The following is a 13,268-nucleotide window of genomic DNA, read 5'->3' on the forward strand; positions in this document are numbered from 1 at the left end:
CTAAGGTGTGTGTAGAGAAAGAAGGAGAGAATTTAAGGAATTGGCTCTGGCAATTGTGGGGGTTGACAAGTTCAAAACCTGCGGGTAGGCTGGCAGGCTGGAGGCCCAGGGAAGAGTTAATGTTGCAGCTCGGATTTGAAGGCATTCTGAAGGCAATTTCCTTTTCTTTGGGAGGTCAGCCTTTTTTCTCTTAGGTCCTTCAAGTGGTTGGATGAGGCCCACCCACATTATGAAGAGTAATCTGCATTATTGAGAGTCTACTGATTTAAATGTTAATCTCATCTCTAAAAATCCCTTCACTGAAACATCTAGAATAGCATTTGACCAAGTCTCTGGGTACTGTGGCTTAGCCAAACTGACACAAAATTAACCATCCCACGCAGCAAACATCGACTGAACATAACGTCGCTGATTCAGCCGTGAAGGAGAGAAGGGTCGCTGTTCTGTTACCCCACAATCTGGTCAGGTACAGCAGCGTGCACACATAGGAGGCGGCAATGAGTTCACCCTGCAGTGGGCGCGAGGGAATGGAACGAGGGAAGGCTTTTCAGGGGAGGTGATGATCGAACTGTGTCTTGAAGGCTTATTCCTGTATTCTGCTTGACACATAGCAGGTGCTTAATAAACATTTGTGAATGAAGTTGGGAGCCATGGAAAGAGGTAGAGTAAGACGGTGGTAATCCTTGCTGAGGAGTTGCATGCAGTGGAGCTTGACTGATGGATTTTAAACAGTACGTGAGGTCAGCATTTAAAAGGCAGGTGGCAATGTGCAGAATGGACTGTAGGGGCTGACTGGAGGCTGGAAGAACAGTTCAGTTCTGCATTTGACCAGCATGACATAAACAGGCGGCTAACTAGCCACCGGCAAGCCTAATCATCAAGGGATGGAGAGGAGAGAGGTTTAGGAGGCAGGACTGAACGTTGAAGAGGCTCCAGGCATGGACCCCACACGGGAAGGGCCCTCACACACCCTTATTTTACAGATGAGGACTCAGACCCAGAGGAGGGAAGCAACTTGCCCTTGGCCACACAGCACTCACAGCATATATTGGACCAGAACCCAGGTCCTACCTTTGGTCTGGTGCTGTTCCAGGGCCAGATGGCCTGTGTTCGCTCTCGCTCTGCTGACCAACCTTGTCCTCAGGAAGGTTTCCAGTGTCATCCCAGCCCCTATAGTGGGAGGCAATCCCCCAGGCCTCTGCACTCTGCGCCACCTTTGGCTGCAGAAGGAAAGGCCTTTGCGCTGACAGGTTGCAGAGTCTGTGGGGATGGTGATGGGGGAAGGGGTCACCTGAGGCTTCTGGGGCGCAGTCCTCATTCTGGAGCAGCTGGCTGCTCTGCGTGGCTGCGAGGCTGACCGGAGTGGCAGCTGTTATTTTAAGTAATTCATGTTGGAGGGAGGAAGTGACAGAGGAAAATGTGAAAATAAGTAGCTCTTGCAAGATGTATGTGACAGAGGAAATGGAATACGAAGACGACGAGGCGCATCTGTTATTTTTGCTCCTTTTTATAGCATCCTCTAAGTCAGACTTTTCACAAGAAGTAGGAGCCCCTTCGCTCCTGAGTGCTTTCCTGGCCCAAGCCCTCACTGGAGCACCCAGGAAGGCCAAGCGGGCATTTTCACGACTGTGGACACCGTCCCCTTAACATGGAGAAATACCGGCCTTCTCTCTGCAGTCATTTTTCCTTTTTTGCGAGGCAGATGGTGTGCCCAGTGGCCCTGTGCCAGTGGGGACTGGTGTAAGTGGCGGGGAGGGTGGAGCTGATGGATGGAGCCAAATGATTCTGAGCCTTTGTCGGGGGAGCTGGTCTCCTTTCCGAGGCCCATCAGCCGCTGCGAGGAAGGGCTGGAGGGGTGCACTCTCCCTGAAACAGCCCCAGTCGGCCTGCTCCGGCCTCCCACTTCCCTGCAGGTGCCTCCTTGGAGTGAAACGTCGAAGGCTCTGGTTGGAAACAAAGCATCCGGGAGAGTGTATATAGACTGAGCTGCTTGCTCTCAGCGCCTTGGCGCTCGTAGGTGCATTTCTGCTGCTGGGCACTAAGCTTTCTTGTGGGATCGGGAGGAGCCGCCTGCTCGGGCCAGGGTGCGAGTCACCCCTGGTTGGGGCTGGAGCCACTTCAGGGGACTGAGAGGAGTCCAAGGACAGGTGAGAGGGCAGACAGAGGCAAGACCTCTGCCAGGAACAAGGGCGGAAGCGTGCTTCAGGAAGGCGACTGAACACTTGGAAGTGCCCTGAGGCACGCAGGAGAGAGGAGAGGGGCGTGTGGGGCCCAGGGGGCTGGAAGCCGCGTGTCTGCAGGGTCACCTGCCAGCGTGGCAATGGTATTTTCTCCGGCAGTGGGGACAGCCTGGATGTGGAAGCGATGGTGAAGTCATCAGTGGCTGTGGATTGGCCAGGCAGGTGCGGTGGTAGGACCATCCTCCCCACTTCTCCCTTTTATTTGGGACAGGAAGGATGCAGGGACCGGGTGTGGCCCTACGACTAGATTCTGGCTGATAAGAAAAGGTGCTGGATGGGAAGGCTCTAGAATGGGAAGACAGACTGCCGGGGCTCTCCCTTTTGTTCTTCCCTCTTCCTCCATTGTGCTGTCTGGAATGTTGACACCATGGCTGGAGCTCAGGCAGCCATCGTGGGATATGAGACAATGAGCTACAAATGAGCGAACAGCAAGAGAAGAGGAGCATGGGTCACTCTCCCACCTCTGGACTAGCTAACTATGGATTTATTTTTTTATGTGCTAGAGAAAGAAACCCTATGATTTTAACGACTTATCGTTTTGGGTTTTCTAGTATATGCCACTGAACCTAATCCTAACAGAAACAGACTAAGTACAGGGAAATTGTGGGTAATTATAAGGATATCAGTAAAGTGATTGACCAGGGGGTGTTAACACAGGGTGTTAACACAATAGGGAAAGAAGCCCGGAGGTGGCCGATACCCTGGAGAATGGGGCACCAGCCCTTGGGGCAAACAGAGCACAGTAGGTCTTTACGAATGGAGAACAGGACGTTGAGGTTAGAAAGTGAAATTTCTGATTTTACAGTTTCAGAGTTTGCTTGACAAGATGTGGTCACAGTAAGTGCTAACATTTCCTACATGCTTCCTATGCAGCCTGCTCCCTTTTAATTAATTAGCGTGCCTAACTTCACTCCTCACCATAACTCTGGAAGGTAGTTTCTCTTTATTCACAAATAAAGAAACTGAGACTCAGAGAGGTCCAGAAACAACTGCGATGTCAAATCTGGTAACTGGCTGAGCTGGCATTAGAACCCAAGCCTGTGACTCCAGGGCCCAAGCTCTTAGCAACACCCACTCTTCTGCCTTGTACCGCACTGGGGACCACAATCGAACCAGCACAGAGAGGTGAAGGCCTGTGCGGTGGCTGGTGGCCGCATCTTCTAACTGCTCAGTATGGTGGCCCGAGGTGAGGTTGAGGGGAAGGGAGTGAGCCGCAGTACCAGACATTGAGTTTTCAGACCAGGGCGAGGAGAGGGTGGTGACAGGAACCTCGAAAAGGTGCAAAGGAGCTGAGATCTGGCCATCCAGGAGCTCACCAACCCTGTCCCTGGGCCCTGGAGTTTAGAGGCTTGGAAAACAACACCCCACAGTGTGAGTTAGATTGCAGCTGATGCAGAAGGAGGGTGGGCTCTAGAGCCAGATGCCCTGGATTCAGATCCCATTTCCACTCTTACGCTGAGTCATCTCAAACAAGTAACCCAACCTTCTGTGCCTCAGTTTCCTTGTGCATATGGGCACAGTAATAGTTTCTACCTTGTAAGACTGTGAAGATGAAATGAATGAACACTGCACAGTGCCTAGCCCATGGTGAGCACTCGGTACTGTTGATGTTGCCATTTCAGAGCTTCATGGACAAGGTAAGGACCTGTGACAGCGGAGCAAGGTGAGGAGGGGCTTCCAGATGACAAGGAGAAACCATGGAGCTTTGCTAAACTGCCTCCCAGGGAAGGCTCTCACCCTTGTTCTCCGGACATCCGTCTGGACACATCCCTAGGTCTCTCAGGTTACTAACTTGTCAGTCTTATGTTTCTAATATGAGAAAAGAGCCTGGCAAGTGTTGCTCAGTGGTTGAGCATCGACCCATGAACCAGGAGGTCACATGCTCGGGTTTCAGGTTTTGGGTTCCATCCCCAGTAGGGGATGTGCAGGAGGCAGCCGATCAATGACTCTTTCATCATTGATGTTTCTATCCCTCTCTCCCTCTTCCTTCCTCTCTCTGAAATGAATAAAAACACACATACACACACACACACACACACACATACACACACATATATATATATATTTTTTTTAAAGACTCAACCCCTTCTAATTAAATGTCTGAACATCTTGGGGAGGGGAGGAGTTTTCCTCTGAGCCCATGTATCACCCAGCACCTGTACCGGAGTCATTGTCTAATAGTATCTGTTGGATGATGGCACGAACTACCCCAGCTTTGACAACATGGCCAGGGTGGGGCCCAACTGGTTCACTCCTCATCCTGCCAGGAGCCCTGATTGCCAGCTCCGGGCCTGGTCTCTGTCCTGGCTGCAGACACTGCCTTGGCTCTGACTGCTCACATTCTGTCTGCCCCTGGAGGGTCTCACCCACTCTTTGCAGGGCCAGCTATTTACTCCTTTGGGCCTGCAGTTATTATTAGACACCATTGGAACCCAATCCTACTAAGGGAGTCGTTTTTATTAGCAAGTGTCATAAGGTTGGCATCTGTGTGTCTGTTTAGGAAAACTTCTGGTGAGGCTGAGATAAGTTTTAGTGAGGATCACAGTGAATCTCTTAAAGAACCAGGCACCCCTGGGCCAAACAAACATCTGGATGGCCACAGGACTGTGGGCAGGTCCGGATTCCCTCCTGGGTGTCGGCAGCTCTGGGCCAGGAGGGTGCAGCTCCAGGTCACTCATTGGCCCGGCCTTGGAGCTCAGGGTCTCATTCTGCACTCTGCTGCTGACGTGCTGGGTGATGCTGGGCAAGTCATCTTGTCTGGGTGGGTATCATGGTGTCCATCTGTGAGATGTAAAGAATGAATGTTGCTGGGCCGGTGTTGCTCAGTTGGTTGAGCATTGTTTCATGCACCAAGAGGCTGCTGGTTCGATTCTCAGTCCGGACACAAGTCCGGGTTGCTGGTTCGATCCCCAGTAGGGGGTGTGCAGGAGACATATGATCTATGTTTCTCTCTCTCCATCTCCCTTTCTCTCTCTCTAAAATCAATAAAAACATATTAAAAAGAAAAAGAATGAGTGTTGCCTGCCTCACAGTGCCTAGCACGCCACAGGTTCTTGTGGGAAGGACAAGAACCAGCAGGTTTAACCTTCAGGACAGCCCTTGGGATCAGAATTAGAGAGGCTGCGTCTCTTGCCCAGACTCACAAAGCTAGTGAGCAGAGGAGCTGAGATCCAGATCTTGGTGAGTTTAATTCCAAAGGTCATGGTATTTTCTCTGTGCCAGAAGGTAAAACAGACTCAAAAAATTACCGCCTCCCAACCTCCCTCCCCCAGAGTATGTGGGAAGCCTGGAAAGTGAGGTGAGCAGAAGAGATGATGGGGTTAGGGCAGAGTTGGGAAGGAAAGGGGACAATAGGAAAGGATTTCAGATGACACATTAGCTTGGGAGAAGCACCAGGCAGGTTCTGGGGGCTGGCAGTTTCTTTCTTTCTTAGTGGTAGTTACATAGGTGTCTTTACTTTGTGATAATTCATGGAGCTGCACACCATGATTTGTGCACTTTTCTGTACATATGTTATAGTTTCTTAAAAGGTTAAAAAGAAAATAGAAACTTTGTAGCATACAGTTCTGGAGTCCAAACGTATTTTTAAAATTCATACTCATACTATTACATATGCAGCTCTCATCTTAATCTATTCAAATGACATTAAAAGTCACCTGTAAGAATATGGACATATCCAGGTAAAATTCCCAAGAGTCTGGGTGAACGTACAGATCCCAGAACTGAAATTCTGGAAATTGCTGACCCTTCCTGTGGGCGACTAGCTCCTGACATGGAAACAGCCATTGGTCACAGGCCCTCCATTTCCTGCCCAGCTAGGAGACTGTTTCCTTTAGCTTCCCTTGAATCTAGATTAACTACATGACCTAGATTAGCCAATGAGATGTGAGCAGAAGTGTTAGCCGAGACTTTGGGGAATGTTCTCAAAGGGAGAAAGACCCACCTTTCTTTATCTCTTCCTCCATCTTGTTAACTGGACTTTAGATGTGATGGCTGGAGCTCTGGTTTCTACCTTGGAACATGAGGACAACTACATCCTTAGAATATTAGAGTAATAAGCTAGAAGGAACCCAGGTCTTCAAAGGCTTTTTCAAATGGAGCCACTCTCCTAGCCTTGGATTGCTTCCCTTACAATATCTGTTATATGACAGACCAAAAAAAAAGAAAAGAAATTATCTATTAAATCTTGTCATTTGGAGGATTTTTGTCCCCTCAGAGCTGAACCTGATTCTAATTCATACTTCCCCCACAAAAGACACGGTGGCCTTTCCTTTTCTTCCTTGGGCCTCATGCTTAACCAAGGATCTCATGGGAACCCACTCTTTGACAGGCTCCAAGTCAAAAAGCCAAGAGGTCACTCACCACTCTGAAAAATGCCACTAACCACTTCCTGCCATTAAGGCCCCACATGAAAGTTGAATGGATAACTCAAGTGGAATGATTTTATGGGATCCAGGGAGTCTCCCAACTACCCCTTCCACATACATGGTGCCTGAAATTCCATCTTTATAAGATTATATAGCTATGAGAATTCCTCCTCAAATATTAATGAGTCTAGGGAGGAGTACATCATTTTAGCATGAAGTCATTATCTTAGAAGTAGAGACTGAGTTAGAATTTTAAAGATGAATGGGATCTTGGGGGATCACTTAGCTCAGTGGTTTACAAGCCCTCACATTCTGAGATGGTGCCAAAGGGCTGCCATTTAGGCCAATAAGGGGCGTGAGGGGAAGACACAGGGCACAGGGCTCCCTTTTGCTTTGAAGCCAAGTTTTCTATGCTGGGAAAAGTTTTAGAAACCACATCTCTATTTTATAGGCTAAAGGCCCAAGGTTGCCAATAGGTTAATCAAACCTGAATTCAGATGGCCTCTTAGTAGCAGATCCAGATCTGGAGTTTAGGTTTCTGCTTCTTACAACTGTGTCCTTGCCACTATTCCATACTTCCTTCAGTTAGCTTCAGAGTAACAGGTAACCCTCAGACAGCTAACCTTCAGGCTTCCTAAGTGTATTAGGAAGATGAGAGATGTGTATTGAGATGAGAGAGTGAGACTCAAGACATGGAAGTTTTGGTGGGGGGACAGTGAAGGGAGCAGATCCTGGCCTGGGCTTCTGTGGGGATGTGGTGCATCATGGACAGCACGCAGCCCTGGGCACATGCAGTAGTCAAGTGCTGATGGGGACAGAGGGAAGCCACAGAGGACAGCTGGCCATCGTCATAAATTAGTTGAAACTCACCACTTATGAAATCACTGCCTCTATCTCAGGACATAGTAAATAATGCTGTTTACCTTAGAAATGTATAACTTTATAGTTTACAAAATGCTCTTACATTTAAACTTCACAAACTCCTTTGAGAGAAAGTGTTATATTTTCCAGTATGCATGTGAGGACATCAGTGAGTTAGAGAAGGTCTTTCACAAGCTCACAACGCTGTGTCCTAATGCATGTCTCCTCTTGACTCTGGTCCTGAGATCTTTCCCACTCTCCAGGAGGTGTCAGCCACTCTCTCTAGCTTGTGACAGCCTTTGCAGCCAAACTCTGAGGCTTTCAGACAACAAACAATCTGTTTCCACACTTGTAAGTTGCCTGGCTTCTTAATGAGCTTGGTGTGTGTGTGTTTGGGGGGATGGGCAGGAGACAGGGCCATGGTGACCCTGTACATGGTTCTGAAATGTTTCTGGGATGCTGGAGGACACATCTCCCCACTCTCTCGTTTCTCTGTCATCAGCATTACTGCACCACAGCATCTGTGCTCCATTAAAAGGAGGAAAGGGGAAACGAGTGGAAAAAAGTGCTGTCCTTGATGATGGCGGACATGGGGGTTAACTCTCCAGCATCCCTTGCATCTCCATCGGTGTAGCAGCAATATGATTTCTGGAAATGACCCCCGCTCCTGGGACAGCGGGGTCTTAGCAGATTAAGCCAACAGTGATAATCCCATTCTCTTGTCAGTGATTGGTGCAAGGACCCAAGTGTAAGCCAATCAGCGCTTGGCATCCCTCTGGTGATTGTCTCTCCCAGGTTGGGGAGAGTCTCTCTCTCTCTCCCCCCCCCCCCCCCCCCCGCCAGTTACTGCTGGCAATCATCATATGACCATGAGGACAGCCACTCTTAGGTAGAAGCCCACATTTTAACTTAGGACCTTCAGATTATGAGACTGACGCTCTGCGCATTGTGCCAAGAGGGCCATTAGAAGCCTACACTTTATTTATTTTCATTTTTAAGCCTTGTCCAAGGTATGTTTATTGATTGGGGGGGGGGCGGGTAGAAACATTGATGTGAGAGGGAAACATCAATCGGTTGCCTCCCGTACATGCCCCAAGTGGGGATTGAACCTGAAACCTAGGCAACCGGATCATGCCCTGACCGGGAGCTGAACCTGCAGCCTTTTGGTGTACGGACACGCTCCAACCCGTGAGCCACCTGGCCAGGGCAGAAGCCTATACTTTAGATGGCAGAGCAGAGGATGGAAAGAACCTGGGCTCTAGAAATACTGATTAGCCAATTGTGGGGCCCACCCCACCTCTAGTTTTTCTGAGATGTGGGAAAATAAATTTCTCTACAGTTCCTGTTACTTTAGTCAATTTTAATTGACACACTGATCTTCAGGACATGAATTCTGGACACAAGGAACACAAGCCATATTTATGCTCGGTCGTTCCTGGTGGCCGGGGCATGTATTATGAGACAGCTGGTCAAACACAGGGGGCACTTTACCTATGGAAATGTCATCCTGTGATCTCCAGGCTGCACCTCAAAGGTAAGTGAATCCACGCTAACATGTTGATGGTGGATAATGGATTATGATTTATCCGGCCTTTGTAGACATAATGCCTGCACATGGGAATGACTTTTACTGGGACTGTTCAGGTCAGTGGGCAGGACTTTTGCCCGGGGCTCTGCATATCACATGGTGTGGACCAGGGATAGCAAACTGCAGCCTGTGAGCCAGCTCTGCTCATGCCCACTCATTTCTGTATGATTTGTACTTTCAGACTGCAACAGCAGAGTGGGTTGCAACAGAAATCATGGCCCCAGAGCCTATAGAATTTACCATCTGGCCCTTTCAGAAAAGTTTGCTGACCCATGGGTTAAAGCATTGTCTACCTGGCCTGTAGGTAATGACAATTTGGGCAAGCCCACAACATAGCAAGAGAGGCTGGCCTATTGGTCACTACATTTGTGGCCAATGATCTGTTTATAGGATGTTCAGGCAGAATACACCAAATCTCTTATTTTTTGTGTATAAGTATTGACTTGTTGGATGACAAGAATTTTTTTTAAAAACAATCCTATTTCTGCCCGGCTGGCATGGCTCAGCAGTTGAGCATCGACCTATGATCCTGAAGATCACAGTTCGATTCCCGGTCAGGGCACATTCCCATGTTTCGGGCTCAATCCCCAGTGGGGGGGACGTGCAGGAGGCAGCCGATCAATGACTCTCTCATCATTGATGTTTCTATCTCTCTCTCCCTCTCTCTTCCTCCCTCTGAAATCAATAAAGATGTATTTTTTAAAAATAAATAAAACAATCCTATTTCCACTAATTCCTATTATAACACCAGGTGTATGTTCCTCTAGAAAACCACTCCCCGTTAGATTGCATTGAAAATGTGTGAGGATGTGGTTAGAGGATGGTCACCTGTAGGTTTCTGTGCAGTGCTCTGAGTGCAGTTCTCATGAACATGACCTTTCTTGCGGGCACAGATGATACTTCAGTTAACTTTCTCTCCATAGGGAACACTAGAATATACATGAAAGCTTTCAGAGCCTTTTCCAACAGCAGGGTTTTCAAAGGAAGGGAGAAAAGAGTGTTTTTGCACCAGGAACCTGTGGAGCAGAGGGAACCTCAGAAAGTGGCAAAAAAAAAGTGTGCCAGAGACAAACTTGGAGGCTGCCAGTGCTCAGTGGAGCAGCCCTAGGTGACCACCCTTATGGATTTCCATGCATATCAAATCAATTGGATCAAGAGGCAGTGATCCTCTGCCTCTCCCCCTTGCCTCTCCCCTGGAAGGAGGCAGAGAGTTCATGTTCAAGCTGGTAGAATGAGGAGACATCAGTGAGGTGAGGGCCGCGGCAGCAGGGAGGGGTTTGATGCTTTCAGGGAAAGGAAGGATAAGCTGTTACTTCCATGCCTTTTTAGCCATTTCTCCTTCAAACTCTACCCTACGAACCTACAGATTGATTTATCTAAAATGCAGATGTGATCACATCATTTCCCGACTTAAAATCTTGCAATGGTTCCAGGGGTAAAATCCCAACTCCCTCTGTTCTGGCTCCTGCGCACCCAGCCAGCCCCATCTCTCCAGCCACACTGAGCAGACTGCCCTACGTCTCCCACTGCCAGCATTTGCCCACAGTGCTTCCTCTGCCCAGCTCACCTCATCCCACTCCACCTGGCTGACTGTCCTTACCCATCACAGTTCAGGCCACCTTCCTTACCATCCTGCTCTCTGCCCACCTCTCCACCCCTGCCACCCCCAATCTGGGTTAGAAGAATACGTATCCCACTATGGGGTATTATCTGCCTTCTTCACTGCACTGCAAACTCCTTTAAGGGCACAGACTATGAATTGCTGAACCTCATTTCCTTGACATATCACTCAATACCTAGCACACAGTTGACACTCCCACCATGTCTACTGAATGCCTGGAGCTTTTATTTAGAACCTAGAACGCGGCAGGATCTTTTAGTGAAGTGACACATACTTTGCTGTGGCCGTGGTACTAGTGCTGGGAATCTCCTGTCGTGCTTTAGACGTGGATGATCACAGTGGAGCACTCATCCCCCTTCTCTCCTCAGGTACCCAAGGGGCATTACACATTTCTAAGCAGCTATTTATAGGGCATTCTTTTGAAATGCTAGACTGTATAGACCACCAACAGAACATGCCCAGGGGCCTGCACTGGATTGGAAGTGACAAACACTCCCTCGGCTGGATTCCTCAGTATTCTTCCTCAAAGGGCAGGACCTGATCCCAGGGTTTCTAACTCAGGCCTCAGCCTTTACAGTGAGCAAAGGAGATTCCAGGTCCATTTTGGCCACCCTGTCATCTAAATGTCTTCTGGGTGACCTTATTTTTTTAAAATATGTTTTTATTGATTTTAGAGAGAGGACAGAGAGAGGTAGAAACATCAATGAGAGAAAGACACCAGCAGGCTGCCTCCTGCATGCGCCTCACTGGGGATCGAGCCCGCAACCTGGGCATGAGCCCTGACCGAGAATCAAGCTAGGGGCCTCTTGGTTCATGGGCCGATGCTCAACCACTGAACCACACCAGCCAGGCGTGAATGACCTTATTATAAACAGTGCCTCTGTTCCTGGCTACCTGTGGGAGTCTGACATACCCATGGCGGACATGAATCTTTCTGCACTGCAATGCATTGGATGCATAAACCATTATAGATTAGTAATAATAATAATTATTATTATATGTCTCTACTCTTTAACAAACTGGATAAATTGGGGCAAATGTCGGAGAGGAATACCTGGGAGGTGGTGCTAAGACAGAGGAGGTTGTGAAATTAAGAAAAGATAATATTGAATGTCAACTATAATTGAAAAATAAAATTTAAAAAAGAAAATTTTAAAATTTTAAAATAAGTATACAGAAATTATTTTAAAGGGGAAACAAAACACAGAGGAGGATGTTTTTCAGATTGGGGATGTGAAGGTCAAAAGGTGACTTCATACCCGTGTTCAAGATTATTTAATGTTATTTAGAACACAACTCGCACTTCATAAGGGAACCGAACAAAGGGGTTAAATTATAGTTCTATTTGGTCATAATAACTTACTGAAAACAAGGCTGATGAAGTAAAATCCAGTGTTCGCAGTTGACCATGTCACTGCAAACCCTGGCTCTCTGGATTATGGGGTTTTTCAATGGGCATTTCTGCTTAGTGGCCGCAAGACCCCCTCTTTGCAGACAAAGTGTCCCCAAACCAGGAATCAGCCTCTTGAAGCTTGCCTCGTTAACACAAATATAATGAGACACAAGAACAGCATGATGTACTTATCACAAACTCCTTGAACACGTGGGTGGAATGTCACTTACATAATCTGGCCATCTGACACAAAACCTGGCTTTCTTAAACCAGTAGAAACCTCCAAGGTCTTTGTTAAAAAGGAATCTTTCCATTTTATATTGGAGACGAGGCTCACAGCATGAGCGATGCCCATCAGTTATCCGTAATTTAGCAGATTGTGCCAGTGTTGACATTTGTTCTTGCCTTAATTGTGTGCAAGTCTGTGTTTTAAACAATGACGCAGCTGTCCCCATTCCTGACAATTAGGATGTAAAAATGGTGTTCGCTGACTCTGGCATGGTGATTGCTTATGCATGTGTTTACTCCTTTGTTTGCAAGGCTTTCTGAGTGTTTGCTGCAGTTTTACAATGTGAATATGCTTTTGGCTTAAAATGGAACCCAGATCCATATTAATAGCAACAACGGGGACTGCAGACCTCCATGTTTTAAGATCTTCGGTGCCTGAGCCCCACAGATGCTTGTGTTTGTGTGCATGCCAAAGATGCTTCTTTGACTTGCTGTGAAGATAGTCAGAATTAACACCATTGGGACTAGAAGAGCAGTGTCAGCAGAGGTGCACTGGACAATGCCGATCATTTGCAGAGTAGCAAGTGATCCAAGTCCATCCCACACAGAAGACTGCCCACGGTTCTCACTGTGCAAATGTCAGCACCAGTCTTCTTCACCGCTACCCCATGGGCATGACTTGGCCATTGAGGAGAGTCAGTGCCAGGGTTTAAAGCTGTTACTTTCCCTGGACTATTTTGGCTCTTGGCTCGGTGGGCTTTTTGCTATTAGCCAGTTAATGGGTGTGACCAGTTCCTTATTAGGTCATGACAAGTCTGAAAAAATAACTTATATTTTGGAAAACTGTTTGACAATAGTCATTAAAACTGAGCATTTGCACATACAATGACCCAGACATTTCACTTCTAAACACCAACACCCAGCAGAGATGCATTCATATATTCATCAAAAGACATGCACTAGAAGTTCA

This window comes from Miniopterus schreibersii (genome assembly GCF_964146895.1).
Source record: "Miniopterus schreibersii genome assembly, chromosome: 10".
NCBI lineage: Eukaryota > Metazoa > Chordata > Mammalia > Chiroptera > Miniopteridae > Miniopterus > Miniopterus schreibersii.